The following is a 16,671-nucleotide window of genomic DNA, read 5'->3' on the forward strand; positions in this document are numbered from 1 at the left end:
TTTTCTGCTTGGTGACAGAATGGGAACTGATGGTGGCAGAAATAATAGTAAACAATAAATAATTACATTTTTTATAATTATAATTTTTATAATTATAATTATAAATGATAAACAAAATAATTAAGCCCTGCTGAGTAAAACAGCTTAAGGGGATGGATCTGGGTTCAAATACTAGCTATGCCATCTGCTAGCTGAGTGACCTACAAAATGAGGAGTCCTTCCACAGAGGAAGGGATATAGTGGAGAGGTGGAGTAATACAGTGGGGAAAGTGCTGGGTTTAGAGCCAAAGGGCCTGGGTTCAAATCCCAAATTTCCTATTTATTACCTGTGACCTTGGATAAGTTAATTATCCTTTCTGGGTCTTAGTCTCCTCATCTGTAAAATAATGGTACTGAACTAGATGACTTCTAAGGTTTGTTCCTGCTCTGCATCCATGATCCTATGAACTCTTAAGCTCTCTTCCAATTGTAAATGCTATATGAAAAGAACCATGCTAAGGAAGATACATACAAAGCATCATCACTGCCTCAAACACTTCATAATCTAGTAACAGAATAATTCACCAGCCAATTATCACCAGAATAAATGAGATGCATAACTTTACATAATAATCTCCCTAGAGAGATAGTACCTCCCACTCTGTAATTCTCTATGCCAATGAAATTAAAGGTCTAGTCCCTCTCCTAAGTTTCCTAGAGAGTTGCAACAAGATGGGAAAATCAGAAAAGGCTTCTTGAAGGAGATGACCTTTAAAGGGTAGATAGACATTCAACAGGCAGAGAAAGGGAAGCAGGGTATTTCAAGTATCAAAAAAACTACTCGATGAAGACAAAGAAGTGTGAGAATTATTGGGAGTTTGGGGGGCAGAGAGTCATCTAGTATGGCTGGAGAGTGGAAAGTATGGAGGAGATTAATATATGGAGAGATGAGTTGGCACATTGTAGAGGACCTCAAATACTCAGCAGAAAGTTTTTGAACTTTGACAGGAAATAGGGAGCCAGTGAAGATTTTTGAGCGCAGAAACTTAGCAAAGTGCTAGTTGACTGACTGGCTGTCATGACCAAATCTTTACTGAAGAAAGAATATTCTGGCATCAATATAAAGGATGGATTGGAGACAGAAAAAAAAAGCGTAAGCATGAGATGTTATTGCGATAATAGCAAGGTAACAAAAATGGAAAACTAGAGAAGTCCAGTGTAATTCAACATTTATTAAGTACTTACTGTGTGTCAGATGAATGTTTTTTTAAATGACATTCTCTACCCTTAACAATCTTAATTCTACTGGGAAAGGGTGGCACAAAGATATAATATCTATCTAGATAAGCATAATAAAAAACAATTTGTATTGGAGCCAAATAGTAGTTTGTATTATGGGCAGGTAGGTGGCATGGTACTATGGACAGCTAGGTGGCTCAGTGCCATAGAGGGCCAGGCCTGCAGTAAGATTTATCTTCCTGAGTTCAAATCTGCCCTCAGACAACATACTAGCTGTGTGAACCTGGGCAAACTACTTAACGCTGTTTGCCTCAGTTTCCTTATCTGGAAAATGAGGTGTAGAAGGAAATGGCAAACCACTCTAGTATCTTTGCCAAGAAGGCATGACCATTAGGTCATTGAATGTATTCAGAGGAACAGAGTAAGAAAAGCCTAGAAAAGTAAAATGAAGACTGATTGTGGAGAACTGTAAATGCCATGATGCCCATTTTGTCTTAAAGGGAGCCACTGAAAGTTTTTTGAGCAGGAGACTGATGGGGTCACACCAGTACTTCAAAGCAATTATTTTGGTAGTTTTGTGAAGGAAGGCACAAAGAGGACAATCTCCAGGGAAATCAGTCAAGAGGCTACTATGATAACCCAGGTAAGATGAAAAGAGAGACTTGATTAAGGTTGTGGACATGTAAGTAGAAAGAAGGCAACCAATATGAGGTATTATGAAGATAGTTGAGTAGGCTCGAGTGAGGGAGAAGGAAGAATTGAAGGTAACACTGGGGGTTTGAGGGTAGGTGAAAGGAAAGTGGTGATGTCATAAACAGAAATAGAAAAATAGTAAGAAAAGAAAGATTTAGTGGGAAGATCATGAATATTTGAATATGTTGGGCTTGAGGTACTTGTAAGTCTTCTACAGCAGACAGTTGGAGATATGGAACTAGGCATATAGAAAATCATGTATGAGACAGTGCAGAGAAGCCAGGAAGCTGCCTGAGCCCTCCCCGGCTTCCCTTTGAAACAATGTTAAATCAAGCCTCTAAAAGAATTCTTCAGTGAAAGAATCCACAAAAAGATGGAGTCAAACAATTTTTCAGTCCAAGATAACTTAGAAGAACTTCAGGAAAGGTCTGTCTTACTTGGCTAAAAGGGGAGTGGAGCCCAATGCAAGTGGTGTCTGGGCAGGGCAATGGGAGCCTCTTAGCCATAGCACAGATCAGCAACCAAGGCTTTGTGGTCCTGGCTAACAGGCCAGTGGCACAGCAGGCCAGCTGTGAGGCCTCCAGCCTTAGCACAGCAGGAGTAACTAGACCAGACTGCCCTAGCACAATGGGAAAGTCACCAGCCCCAGAGGCCCTGGCACAGAAAGCCAGTGACCAGGCCCCTGGCCCCCAGTGCAAGAAGCATGGGTGTTCTGTACCCCAGGAGCAGAGCTCAACTTCAAAAAATGGGCAAAAAACAAAAATAGCCATGACCATAGAATGCTACTATGGTGACAGGGAAGATCAAAAAACATTCAGAAAAGGACAACAATGTCAAAATACTTACATTGTAAAGCCTCAAAGGGGGATATGAATTGGTCTCAAGCCTAAAAAATAGAATTGGCCAAATGGAAAAAAAAAATCCACTAAAGAAAAAAACTCCTTTAATTAGCTAAATGGAAAAGCTAACAGAAGAAAAGAATTCCTTAAAAATTAGAATTGGGCAAGTGGAAGCTAATGACTTTATGAGACATCAAGAATCAAACAAAATCAAAAGAATGAACAAATAGAGAGAAATGTAAAATACTTTACTGGAAAAAAAACTGACCTGGAAAATAGATCCAGGAGAGATAATTTAAGAATTATTGGACCTGAAAACCATAATCAAAAAAGGAGCCTGGACAGCATCTTTCAAGAAATTATCAGGGAAAATTGCCCTAATATCCTAGAACCAGAGGGTAAAATTAATTGGAAACTAAATAATCTAACCCTAAAAAATGAGTGGGTCAAACAACAAATCATAGAAACAATCAATAATTTCATCAAAGAGAATGACAATAATGAGACAAGATACCAAAATTTATGGGATGCAGCCAAAGGAGTACTTAGGGGAAATTTTATATCTCTAAATGCTTACATGAAGAAAGTAGAAAGCAGATCAACGAATCAGGTGTGCAATTAAAAAAGCTAGAAAAAGAACAAATTGAAAATTCTCAATTAAACACCAAATTAGACATTCTGAAGATCAAAGGAGAGATTAATGAAATAGAAATTAAGAAAACTACTGAACTAATAAATAAAACTAAGAGCTGAGTTTATGAAAAATCAATAAAATAGAAAAACCTTTGGTTAGTTTGATTTAGAAAAAAAGAAAACCAAATTACCAGTATCAAGAATGAAAAAGGCAAATGCACCACCAACAAAGAGGAAATTAAGGCAATAATTAGAGAATATTTTGCCCAACTGTATGCCAAAAAATCTGACAATCTAAATGAAATGGATGAATTTTTACAAAAATATGAATTGCCCAGATTAACAGAAGAGGAAATAAAATACTTAAATAACCCTATTTTAGAAAAGGAAATTGAACAAGCCAGCAATGAACTCCCTAAGAAATATTTCCAGAGTGAGATGGATTTACAAGTGAATTCTACCAAACATATAAAGAACAATTAATTCCAATACTGTATAAACTATTTGGAAAAATAGGCAAAGAAAGACACAAATGACACAAATGTGGTGCTGATACCCAAACCAGGAAAAGCCAAAACAGAGAAAGAAAATTATAGAACAATTTCCCTAATGAATATTAATGGAAATTTTTAAATAAAATATTAACAAAGAGATTATAGCAATTTATCACCAGAAGAATACGTTATGACCAGGTGGGATTTATACCAGAAATGCAGGGCTGGTTCAATATTAGGAAAACTAGCATAAGTGACCACTATAGTTGGAAGGGGACTCAGCATCCAATAGAAATAGTCCAACCCTTAGATGAAATGAATCTCCACTATAAGATTCTTGACAAGTGGTCATCTATCCTCTTCTTGAAGACCTACAAAGAGAGGGAATACACCATCTCTCTAAACAGCCCATTCCATTTTTGAACAGCTCTAGTTGTTATAAAGCTTTTGTCTATACCATGCTTAAATTTACCTCTTTTCAACTTTTGCCAATCATTTCATCACCAAGCCCAGATCCAATCATTGGTTCTTATATTTTTTTCTCCTTTTAGTCCCCCTTTTATGATCTACTCACCTAAGTTGAAGTTTATTTTGTTTTTGACTAATCTTGCCTGCACTCCAGCCTTCTCTTTAAATCTCTTTCCCCTTTCTCTTTCCTTCCTGCTTCCCTGTCTAATTTAATGTATTTCTATGCCAGACTCTTTGCATAGATGTATTCAACCCTCCTTTGTCTTGCTCAGACAAGAATAAGGTTCATGAAATGCCTGTATCCCCAGCCCTTTCTTCATGTTTACACACTCTTCTCATGCATTTCAATTTTGAGAAATGGTAAGTTTCTCCTGCTTCTTCCCTTTTTCTTTCCAAGCATTTTCCTTTTTTCCTCTCCTTTTCTTTCCCATTTTAAAACCAAGTAGAACAAAACCATACCCAGGCCCTGTGTTTGTTTTATTTAACTTCTTTTGTGACCCTTAGAGACAGTAGGATTCTGAAGAAACACTTGTTTCTTTTCCTTCTACAAAACATAAGCACTTTATCATTTAACCATTTGTTTGAATGTATTTACCTTTCTGTAGAGGCAGTTAGATGGCTCAGAGGATAGAGTACTGGGCCTGGAGTCAGAAAGGGCTGAGTTCAAATCCAGCCTCTGACACTTACTAGTTGTATGTCTCTGAGGAGGTCACTTAAGTTCTGTTTGCCTTAATCCACTGGAAAAGGAAATAACAAACTATTCCTGTATCTTCACCAAGAAAACCCCTAGACAATATGGTCCACAGGGTCACAGAAAGTCAGACAACAACTGAACAACATTTACTTTTCTAGGGTTCTCTCATTTCCTGCATTTGCATTTCAAAGATTCTACTCAGCTCTGGTCTTTTCATCAGAAATACTTTGTAAGTCCTTTATTCCAGAGGTGTTAACTATCTAGGGAGCAATGTGAGTGTGAAAGAACCAGATTAAAATGTAATTGGGAAATATTTAACAAAATGCAGAAAATACAATAGCACATAGATAATGTTAATAGGTGATTTTCTAAGCCAATATACAGTTAGCAGGGATCTTATGTAGTGGTTAGTGACCTTGTTTCTACTTGAGTTGATACCACTGTCCTATTATATTAATGATCCATTTTCCCCCTATAGCAATATACTTACTTTTTCAGAGTAAGTTATTATTTTTAAGTCTTTCTATTTTGCCTATATTCCAAGATTTTCTTTCTTTCCTTTTTTTGTGTTTGAAACATAGTCTTGTGTGATTCTGATTGTGGTTCCTTGGTACTTGAACTCTTTGTTTCTAGCCACTTACAATATTTTTGTTTGACCTGAGAATTCTAGATTTTGGCTATGATATTCCTGAGTGTTCTCAATTTGAGGTTGCTTTTAAGAGGTTACCAGTGGATTCTTTCTATTTTCCCTTTGCCCTGTGGTTGTAATACATGTAGGAAGTTTTATCTTATTATTTCTTGAAACATAGCATTCAGGGTTTTTTTTGTTCATTTGTTTGACAGGCTTTTCAGGGATTCTGATAATTGTTAAATTATTTTATCTTGAACTGTTTCTTAAGACAGTTGTTTTTGATAGAATATATCTTACACATTCTAATCTTCCTGGATTTTTTTAAACTTTATTATAGTATTTCTTGTTGTTTCATGGAAACATTGAGTTCTATTGACTCTATCATGGTTTTTCAGGGAATACTCTATTTGGATAATATTTTGTACCTTCTTATATATTTATTCTCCTTCCAGTTTTTTTACTCAAAAGCTTTAATTTCATTATTTTCCTCTTTCTTAACTTTTCCTAGTCACTCTTAGAGTCCTTGTGATCAAGTCATTCTTTCTTTTAAGGATCTACTTGTATTTGTTGTGGAGTTGCTCTCTCAGGCTACCTCTTGTGCTTCTCAATTCATAGTATTTCTTCACTGTTTAGATTTTTCTTTTATTTACTCATTTTTCCAACTTGAGTTCTTAGATTGGAATTTTGTGCCTGGGCAAGCCTCTGTTCCCTCCCACTGTCTTGCTTTTCATGCATTATCTCATTTGATCCTTAAGACAACCTTGGGAAGTTGGCATTGCAGTTATTATTATCCACATTTTATAGATGAGGAAAACTTTATATATAAAGTATCTAAAAGTAAATCTAGCACCATCTCAATAATTATTTAAAAACTGAAAAGACCCTATGCCCAGGACCCTCATATTAAAATACAAAGTTCTTGTCATAAACACTTTCAATGAAGACAGACAACATGCTTTACAGTTTGACCCTTCTAATTCCTGATTGTGAACAGAAGTGTGAGGCATTATTTATACATGGCTGACCACAGTAAGTGTCAGCACAGTAGTACCTCCTGCCAACAGACACAGTGGTTTTAATAAAAATCTGATGTCAAAATCAAAGGTTCCACTGCATACTCCAGCAATACAAAGACAAGTGGGAAACAGTCCTTGCCCTTGAGGAATTTATATTCTAACAAAAGAGACAACCTGTACAGATACAGGGTATCTCAAAAGTCTTAGTGCAGTTTTAAGCTGGAAAGCTTAAAGCTTAATCTGAATGTTTGACTGCACTAAAACTTTTGGGACACCCTATGTAAGTATTTTCATGATAAATACAGAATGAATACAAGGTAGTTTAAGGACGAATTACACTAGCATCGGTGGGCATGGGCCAGGAGGGGCTGGATAAGGAAAGGTATTCATGAAGAAGGTTCTCTAGCTGACCCTTCACGGAAGCCAGGAATTCATCAGAAATTGAAGTAAAGTGAGAGATGGGGAAGTATTATTTAAAGGGGCTATGAGGTGACTAGGACAAGAGAAGGACCTCGGGAGTAGGACTATTTGAGTTTAATACAACTATAATAGAATATAAGGTTAGATAGATATAATGAAGTAAGATTGGGGAGGCTCTTGAAAGCCATGATGAATTTGGACTTGATTTGACAGCCAATTGGGAGCTTTTACAAGTTCTTGAGTGGGAAGCAGGGATAGGTATCCAAGACACCATGGTGAAAGTAATGTTTTAGGAAAATAAGTCAGAAATTTTGGGGATCATAAGAGTAATTAAATGAACTAATGTTAAAAACCTGTTTTTCTCTAAAAGACAGAGTCTGTAGACATTACTCTGTCTGCCAAGTTTGGAACATTATGCATTTTTAAAGAAAAGTTTCAAAAACTGAATTTTTTGGTATCTAATTTGAAACATGTCCTACTGAAGGCTAAAAAAAAAATACTATGGTCAGACCTTTGAAATTGAACTTTAAAAAAAAAAGGAAAAGGGGGAAAAAAAAGGAATTGAGTTTGATTACTCTTTTTTATTTCCCCTCCTTTCAATGAACATTTAATACTAAGAGGTCAAAGGGTGTGTCTTGTGTCCTATGCTCATCACTTCATTACCAAGCTTAGCAGCTTACACTGAGCACTGAGTAAATATTTTTTAATGATGCTCTTTTCCTAAGAAACTAGTTTATTCACATTCATATCTCATTTACACATGAGATGATGACAATGCTTAGCCATCTGCCTCTCCTCATTCAAAAGTCACTTCAAGACATGATTTTTCTGAGAAGTCTATTCCAAGCCACAGTAAGGAAGATGAGAAGAGAGGTAGGGGTGCATGAGGACGTTTTACACAATCCAAATACTGCATTAAAGAAAGCTTGACCTTCAAATCACTTCTAGAGGAAAAATAAAGCAAAAAGAGAATATGCCTGACTGTTTCTCTGTGGTACTAGAAATAGATTATTGTTTTTTGCATATTCCATACCCATATGGTACAAAGGGGAAGAAAAGGAATAAGCATTTATATAGTGCCTACTATGTGCCGGGCACTGTGCTAAGCACTTTTTTTTTTAACAAATATTAATTCATTTGATTGGGTACATATACAGTCTGTTTTAAGAAAATAAAACTTTAAAACTTTATAATAAAAAATAAATAAATAAAAATAAAACTTTAAATAAATTAAAGGAGAATGGTTATTATTTCTTCATAAATTTATCCTATTTTATTGGTATTTTTTATATTTTTATATCATATTCATTTCTGTATATATCTTTACCCAATGAGATATACTATGAAACAAATATTAAAAAAATAAAAAATAAAGAAAATAACCAACACATGTACCATGTCTGACATCTGAAGCATATTCCACGTCCATAGTCCCCTATCTGTACAATGAAAGGAGGGAAATGCATTTTTCAAAACTCTTCTTTAGGGTCAAGCTTGGTCCTTATTATTACATTGCATTCAGTTCCATTTTTTTTTTTTTGTTCTTTGCTCTCACATTGTTATGGTTATCATGGTTTTTTTTTCTGATTCTGCTACTTCTCTCTGTATCAGCTCACATAAATCTTCCCTGCTTCTTTTAATTTTTCATATTTGTTGTTTTCATGGCACAATAACATTCTATGACATTCATATATAACAGTTTGGCTTGGTTTGTCAGTCCCTAATTGAAGGACACTTACTTTGTTTTTATTGTTAGTGAATTAGTTATAGTTATATATTTCAATTCCCTGATTAGAATGCAGGGATACTTTGGAGATATTCTGGGTTTGTTTGGTTCCAGACCACCACAATAAAGCAAATATCTCAATAAAGCAAATTCACATACATTTTTTGGTTTCCTAGTGTATATAAAAGTTTTGTTTACACTATACTTTAGTTTATTAAGTATGTAATAGTATTGTGTCTAAAAAAAACACAATGTACATACCTTAATTTAAAAATACTTTATTGCCAAAAAATGCTAACCATCATCTGAATCTTCAGTAAGTCAACCTTTTTGCTGGTGGAGGATCTTGCCTTGATGTTGATGGCTGCTTTGCTGAAGGTTGGGGTAGCTGTGGCAATTTCTTTAAGAAAATAATGAAGTTTACTTGACTCTTCCTTTCACTTGAACACTTAGAGGCCACTTAGAGGGTTATTAATTGGCCTAATTTCAATATTGTTGTGTCTCAGGGAATAGGAAGGCCCAAGGAGAGGGAGAGAAATGGGAAACAGTTGGTTGGTAGAGCAATCAGAACACATAAAACATTTATTGATTAAGAGTTTTATATGTGTACGGTTTGTGGTACCCCAAAACAATTACAATAATATCAATCACCACCATAACATATCCCCATATCACCATATATCACCATAACAGATCTAATAATAATGCAAAAGTTTGAAATATTGCAAGAATTACCAAAATGTGACATAGAGACACAACGTGAGCATATGTTGTTGGAAAATGGTGCCAACAGACTTGTTCCATGCAGGGTTGCCACAGACATTCAACTTGTAAAAAACACAGTATCTGCAAAGCAGAATAAAGTGAAGCATAATAAAATGAGGTATGCTCTGGATTAGGTATTGTATAATGGGAAAAGCCTTGATTTATGAGTTAGGAGACTTGTAGGCCTAATTTCCAGCTCATTCCCTTAACCTATAAAATTGCAGGCCTAATTTCCAGCTCATCACTTTCATCTATAAAATGAAGGAATTAGGTTTGTGACCTCTAAGGACTTTTCTAGATATTAAAGTCTATGAGCCTAAACTTGGTGGGGAGAGGGGGTAAGCAGATAGGTAGTGCAGTGGATAGAGTGCCAGTCCTGACCTGGAGTCAGGAAAACTCAACTTCCTGAGTTCAAATCTGGCCTTGATGGGGTGCTTGGGTGCTTGTACTTGGACCCCACTTCCAAGATCATATTTCTCCCTAGTCTCAAAACACTATCCCTGACAATTTTCTCCCCAGTCCAAAGACCCTATCTCTGGCAATAACTCAGGAGTGGGCCAAGTGAGGTAACTATCTCTCCCCGTTATAAGAACAAGCTGACTCCGTAGAATTTCCCTTTTACTATCTTGTATCAACAAAATTAGCATGTACTGATTCCCACAGTTATCTTGTACAATCCAGAGGTCAAGTTATAGACATCATCTCCCAAAGCCATCTTGTCACAGACATAATGGACTAAAAATACACCCCTTAAGAAACTCCCTCCCCAGTTTCCAGTAGTGAATGGCACCTGTGACCAAGGTTGTATGTTATCACCTAATTAGCATACTTGGTACATAATCCACTACTATTCCTATATAAGCTTTAGCATCATTCCTGTTAGGTTGCAGAATTCCCTAAGGAACTCTGCTCACCATCGCAAGTTCCTTAAAGAGCTCTGCCCACTATGACAAGTTTCCCAAGGAGCTCTGCCCACCAGGGCAGAATACCTTAAAGAGCTCTGCCACCATATTAGCATTATAATAAACTTTTGGCTACCTGACTAGAAGACTGTTTGAGTCTGTGAATTCTTTCCAGACAACTCCACTCTGTACCTCAGTATTTTGGGGTGTCTACACCCCTAAACCTCATCAGCTTCAGACATTTCCTAACTGTGTGACCATGGGCAAGTCTCTTAACCCTATTTGCTTCAGTTTCTTCATCTGTAAAATGAGCTGAAGAAGGAAATGGCAAGACACTCCGGCATCTTTGCCAAGAAAACCCTGAAAAAAATCACAAAGAGTTGGACATGACTAAACAAGAGCCTAAGCTTTAAGAAATACTAACTTACTTTCAAGAAAAGCTAGTACTATACTATTTTATAAATGACATTGGTGACTTTTTTTTTAAATTGGGAGAAACAGAGACATAGATTGCTTGTCTCCTTTTCTATATCAAAAAACTAATCTGGATGGGTGACTTCCAGTAAGAACCTGAGGGTCCTTCTTTCCTTACTATTTGAACTTTACTCCTCTTTCTCTGTGGAGTGTTATCTGCAATCTAATCCAGGAAGGGTCTTCTTTCATGAAGAACACATGTGGCATAGTGGACAACTCACTGGAATTAGAGTCAAGAAGACAGGCTCAAATCCTTTTCCTAGATATGTGCTCCTGAGCAAATCACTTAATCACTTTGTGCCTCAATTTTTCTTCATTTGCAAAATGAAGGTACTACCAAACAGGATTATTGTAAAAATCAAATAAGATAATGAGATAATGAATATAAAATCCTTTGAAAACAAACCAATGAATGTAAAATTCTGGGTAAATTTAAAGCCTAAATAGATGTGAATTATGGTAGTGTGATGAGGGCCACCCCATGAGACATGCACAGAGTCCCCATTCTTGTTTTCAGATGACAATTTGGGAGCTTTGGGGCCTATTCCAGGCCATGTGTGTCTCATCACATTTTGAAAAGAAAACCCCTGATTGGCTGCACACCTGGAAGAGCTGATGACTCAGTGGAGTCATCCACTCCACTAAGCTCCAAAAAGAGTACCTTCACCCCCATTCCCTTTTGTGTCAGGACTGCATTTTTCTATCTTAAAAGAAAGTTATTTATGTGTTTTTTAACATTATTTTTGGAGGCAATCATGATTAAGTGACTTGCCAGCGTCACACAGCTAGTAAGTGCCAATGGCAAGATTTGAACTTAGGTCCTTCCAACTCCAGGGCCAGTGCTCTATCCACTGTGTCACCTAACATGCACCTAACATTCATTTTTTTAAAAAATTTTGATTCAAAAAATAAATAAATAGAAATTTTGAGTTCCAAATTCTTTCCCTCCTCCAGTCCCTGCCCTACCCATTGTAAAATATCATTGAGAATATAATACTCATTATACATGTGAAGTCATGCAAAACTTATTTCCATTTTAGCCATAATATAAAAAGGACCACCCCCTCCCCCAAAAAAGCAAAAAAAAAAAAAACCCCAGTGAAAATAGCATGCTTCAAACTGCACTCAGAGTATATAAGTTCTCTCTCTGGAAGATGGTTAGCATTTTTCATCACATGTCCTTTGCATTTGTCTTGGATCACTGTCTTAATCAGAGTAGCTAAGTCTTTCACAGTTGATCGTCATTACAATGTTGCTATTCCTAAACAACTTTTTCTTGGTTCTACTCAGTTCACTTTGCATCTGTTCATATAAGTCTTTTCAGGTTTTTCTGAAACCCTCCTATCAGGACTGTTTCAAGCTACTTCCTATGAAGAGTAGCTGGCTTCAATTCCCAACCAGACCTCAGCACATGACACCTACAACACCTGTTCTGCTCAGGAAAGCCTGAACCTTGTTGCCTCTTTTGAGTTTGTTCTTTGAGTTTATTCTCTCCTGATAGAGGGTGAACAAATATCTATCTTTCAATGAACATGTCTAGTTTTGGAGGTGATCTTATGAGTTCCAGAGATCTAAGGCCCTAAGTTTCATTGGGTTGGAAGTAGTTAGAAACAAGCAAACAGCCACTAACTAGAAGATTGGCCTAATTCTGATCATGTAATAGATATGTCCCTGAAGCTGTTTGGACAACATAGAGCCCAGGCAAAATGTAAAATACCTAGTTGGGAATCTTATAAACTATATTGTGACAAAATTTAAGTATCAGCCTCTCAGCAGATTGTAGCAGTCATACATTATTGAATCACTTGTTTAAACTGTTGTATTAATGTGTTTTTTATGTTTAGCATCTCTTTTATTGTGGGAATAAATTATCTTCCCATACATGCTTTGGACTGTACTTTGAATACCTTTCTATTCCCTCTTTTTAAGGGAAACCCTGGATTTTAGTCTAAACCTAAACTTTAAATTTTTTGTCCCTGGAACACCAGGGTAAAAATTTAATAAGCTACAGACTGTGGGAGAAAAAAGAAAATTAATTCCTCTCATTAGACATGGGCTTCTCTGAAACTGAACCCAGTCCAACAACATGCTTAGGTCCACAACAGAAGGGTCTCCTGGTTGAAGAAGGAAATACCCAGTATTCTAACCCCTAGAGACCTAGCAATAGTTCCAAAAGGTTAGAATTATTGAAAGATACTTTAAAAGGTTGTGGAGTTGGGAAATGGGCAGAGAAACTTCATGCAGAATCAGTATAATGCTGTGGAAAGTACTGGATTTGGAGTTAGAAACCTAGATTCAAATCCTGGTTCTCCTACTTAGCACCTTGACCAAGTCATTTAAGAGCTCTGACCCTCTGTTCCTTGTTTATAAAATGAGAGGACTGGACTATCTATCCTCTATCACCAATCAGTCAATCAATCAGCCAAGATTTGTTTGTACTTTATTTGTGCCAAGCACTGGGAGATAAAAGTAAAAATGAAATTATCCTGGCTCAAAATGCGCTTACATTCCAATGGGGAAGACAAGAAGTACATATAAAAATTTATATAGCACAAATATAAAGTTAATAAATACATATACATACATACAATATCAAGACACATATAGTTAGTTAAATTGTTGTTCCTCCTTCATTTTCAAAGAGGACCAATGACATCAGTAGGGTGACGTCTTGACTTGCAAGTGAATTGGATTTAAATGAGGCAGGGATGTGCAAAGTCATCAGCCTCACTCTCTCCTCCAGGACTATGTCTAGTCCAGTGACAAGACATAAGTCAGAATGACTGGCTATAGCCCCACATGCAATGAGTGACCTTGGCTTTTTTAAGCTAAGTAAGAAGAAGGCACTAGAAGTTGGTGGGGGAAAGGGATGGGGCAGGGAAGGAGTTCAGGAAAAGATTAATGCAAAGATGCCCAAGTTGCATCTTAAAGGGAGGGACTTTTAGGCCAAGACAAGGTGGGGCGCATTTCAGTTGTGGATAGCCAGCACAAAGGCAAAGAGATGGGAGATAATATATCATGAGTGAGGAATAGAGAGGAAGCTAATTTGGCTTGACCTCAGAGTTCAGAATGGGGAAGGGGAATGATGTCTAGTGAGGCTGGAAAGGTAGGTTGTGGCCAGATTATGTAAGGAATTAAAAGATAAACAGGATTTTCTATCATAATGGCAATAGGAATCCACTGGAGTTAGCTGAGTAGGGGAAAGAACATGTCAAATCTGTGCTTAAGAAATATTACTTTGGCAGCAATATTTAGGATGGACTGGAGTGGGGAGACACTGAAGGCAGGAAAACCAATTAGGAGGTTTCGGCAATAATGTAGTTGAGAGGCAATAAGGGTTTGAACTAAGGTGGTTGTTGTGAGAGTGAATAGAAGAGATTGAACGTGAAAGATGTTGTGTAGATAAAGCATGATTTGGCAATTGATTGGCTATGTGAGCAACACAGAGTCATGCAGAGAGGATAATGCCAAAATTAAGAACCTGACACCCTGGAAAGATGGTGGTGCCTCTGACAGAAATAGGGAAGTTTGAAAGAATGAAGGGCTTTGAGGAAAAGATGATGAATTCAGTTTTAGATTTGTTAAATTTTTTTCATTGTTTCATTAATTTATTTATTTTTAGTTCTCAACATTCACTTCTGCAAGATTCTGAGTTCCAAATTTTCTCCCATCTCATCCCTTCCCCAACCCCAAGACAGTATGCATTCTAAATACCATTTCCCCTAATCTGCCCTCCCTTTTCTCTCCCCCTCTTCTCTTATCCCCTTCCTCTTCTATTTTCCTGTAGGGCAGAATAGATTTCTATACCCCATTGCCTGTATATCTTATTTCCCAGTTGCATGTGAAAACAATTTTTTAATATTTGTTTTTGAAACTTTGGGTTCCAAATTTTCTCCCTTCCTCGCTCTCCACCCACCCTCATTGAGAAGGCAAGCAACTTGATACAGGTTATACATGTGTAGTCATGCAAAACATTTACATAATAGTCATGCTGTGGTAAACTAACTATATTTCTTTTTTTTTTTTTTTTTTGGCTAGGCAATGGGGTTAAGTGATTTGCCCAGGGTCACACAGCTAGTAAGTGTTATGCGTCTGAGGCTGGATTTGAACTCAGGTCCTCCTGAAACTAAGACCAGTGCTCTATCCACTGCGCCACCTAGCTGCCCCAAAACTAATTATATTTCCCTTCATCTTATCCTACCCCCAATTTATTCTATTCTCTCTTTTGACTTTGTCCCTCCTCAGAAATGTTTGCATCTGACTACCCCTCCCCCAATCTGCCCTCCCTTCTATCATCCCCCTGCTCTCTTGTCTCCTTCCCTCCCTATTTTCCTGTAGGGTAAGATAGATTTCCATACCCAATTGAGTATGTTATTCCCTCCTTAAGCCAAATCCAATGAGAATAAGATTCACTCATTCCCTCTCACCTTCCCCTACTTCCCCTCCATTGTAAAAGCCTTTTCTTGTCTGTTTTATGTGAGATAATTTACCTCATTCTACCTCTCCTTTTCTCCTTCTCCCAGTATAATCATCTCTCACCCCTTAATTTTATTCTCCAGATATAACTCCTTCATTTTCTTGTCTGTTTTATGTGAGATAATTTACCTTATTCTACCTCTCCTTTTCTCCTTCTCCCAGTATAATCCTCTCTTATCCCTTAATTTTATTCTTGTATTTGAAAGTCAAATTTTCTATTCAGCTCTGGTCTTTTCATCAAGAATGCTTGAAAGTCCTCTATTTCACTGAATTTCCATTTTTTCCCCTGAAGGATTTTACTCAGTTTTGCTGGGTAGCTGATTCTTGGCTGTAATCCTATCTCCTTTGACCTCTGGAATATTATATTCCAAGCCCTGCAGTCCCTTGATGTAGAAGATGCTAAATCCTGTGTTATCCTGATTGTGTTTCCACAATACTTTGTTTCTTTCTGACTGCTTTTAGTATTTTGGCTACAATATTCCTAGGAGTTTTCCTTTGGGATCTTTTTCGGGAGGTGATTGGTTTATTCTTTCAATTTCTATTTTGCCTCCCGGTTTTAAAATATCAGGGTAGTTTTTCTTGATAATTTCTTGAAAAATGATGTCTAGGTTCTTTTTTTGATCATGGCTTTCAGGTAGTGCAATAATTTTTAAATTATCTCTCCTGGATCTATTTTCCATGTCAATTGTTTTTCCAATGAGATATTTTGCATTGTTTTCTATTTTTTCATTCTTTTGGTTTTGTTTTACAATATGTTGATTTTTCAAAAAGTCACTAGCTTCCATTTGCTCCATTCTACTTATTAAGGATTTTCTTCAGTGAGCTTTTGGACTTCCTTTTCCATTTCTGCTTTTGAAGCTTCCATTTCCAATTTTGCTTTTTAAGGCATTCTTCTCCTCATTGGTTTTTTGGACCACTTTTGCCATTTGGGTTAGGCTATTTTTTAACGTATTATTTTCTTTGGTATTTTTTGGGTCTCCTTTAGCAAGCTGTTGACTTGTTTTTCATGATTTTCTTGCATCATCACTCTCATTTCTCTACCCAGTTTTTCTTCTACTTCTCTTACTTACTTCTCAAAATCCTTTTTGAACTCTTCCATGGCCTGAAACTGATTCATATTTTTCTTGGAGGCTTTGGATGTAGGAACTTTGACTTTGTTGTCCTCTTCTGGTTGTGTTTTGATCTTCTTTGTCATCAAAGATTCTATGGTCTGACTTTTTTT

Source organism: Vombatus ursinus, unplaced genomic scaffold, assembly GCF_900497805.2.
Source record: "Vombatus ursinus unplaced genomic scaffold, bare-nosed wombat genome assembly UNPS02014807.1, whole genome shotgun sequence".
NCBI classification, from domain to species: Eukaryota; Metazoa; Chordata; class Mammalia; order Diprotodontia; family Vombatidae; genus Vombatus; species Vombatus ursinus.